We start from the raw sequence: 1,142 nt of genomic DNA on the forward strand, positions 1-1,142 counted from the left end.
AAAAAAAAAATCCAATCAGTGTCGCCAAGGACAGCTAACAAACGCTGCTAGCTGTTACACAAATACGAATATATCCAACTTTTGGTCACAACAATATTTCCTGTGAGATGATGCGTTCTTTCTATTATCTCAATGGTATTAAACTGACAAAGTACCTTTTTTGCGGCTTTTTTGACTTCATAATATTTGAATAAATAACTTGAGTACCTAATATTATGATCTTAATAGCTGGTCTTGTACCATAGAACAAGGCTTATACCCCTGTCTTGTACCCCTGTGCAAATTATCTACCTTGTCTCTTCACAGTACTTTCAGAAAAGTTTGCTATTAAAAGGTTGGTATCACTGTGCCAACTAAGCCTTATTGTAGAGACAAGGGATATGACAGGGATTATTAAAGATTATTTCACTCTTGTCTCTGCCTTATTGTATCTTCTGATAAAATTACGTACACGTGACGTTCTGTGTTATTCTTTGATTATATTGTATAAGCCTTGTTCTATGATTGTATTATTGTGAAAAGCAYATAATTGATRTGCAATTAGTCTTTATTTATGAATGTGTCTGGCCAAGAGCAGATGGACCAAATTACCTTCATATGCAGTCCTAAACTCTACAGAAATATATAGGTAAGAACCTATAGGAACGCATTAGTTTACTAGGCGAGGCTGTGAGAATGTCAACCAATTAAATTTCCATGAACCATTAAGACCTACTTATCAGTGCTTAAAACCATAATATACATGGCTTGAAGGTTAGGCCCATTTTCATCAGAAACAAGCGAAACGCAGTTTGACGAAACTAAGTTTATGTTAAACGCCGAAATTAAACGCGTTTAACAACGGACCGTTTTCACCAGCGTTTCGGTACGTTTCCCAAACTGCGTTTATTGAAACGCAGTTTAAGAAACTGGAAGCACTGGCATCGTTGCAAAAGTGAGAAATATTACGATTCTTATCGCAAAATCATCTTGTCAAGGAATTTGGGTCCATGACGTCAATAACCCGTTATCAAACCCAAACTTTCTGCTCGAACTAACCGTATAATTTTAAAGTTTGCTTTGTTTATGCACGGTTTGTGCATTCGTGTATGGCTTATGACTGGTATACACGTTTTTATTAGATTTTCTATTTGAAAAGTTAC

The 1,142-nt window shown here is 35.7% G+C and overlaps 1 protein-coding gene across 3 annotated transcripts in view; it reads left to right on the forward strand.

Moving 5' to 3' along the window:
- Nucleotides 1-393: 393 nt before the first annotated feature.
- The window catches only part of LOC109545684 (ATP-binding cassette sub-family A member 2), a 12,889-nt gene continuing 12,140 nt past the window's right edge, over nt 394-1,142 (forward strand). For 2 of the 3 annotated variants that reach the window (XM_048661954.1, XM_048661955.1), the window contains exon 1: nt 395-628. The gene's annotated coding sequence lies outside the window, so the exon portion shown is untranslated. Of the gene's footprint in view, nt 629-1,142 lie in introns of all 3 variants that reach the window. The other variant, XM_048661953.1, reaches the window with a different exon arrangement.

This window comes from Dendroctonus ponderosae, unplaced genomic scaffold (assembly GCF_020466585.1).
Source record: "Dendroctonus ponderosae isolate FM_Combo_2020 unplaced genomic scaffold, Dpon_F_20191213v2 Dpon_F_20191213_10, whole genome shotgun sequence".
Classification (NCBI taxonomy): Eukaryota; Metazoa; Arthropoda; class Insecta; order Coleoptera; family Curculionidae; genus Dendroctonus; species Dendroctonus ponderosae.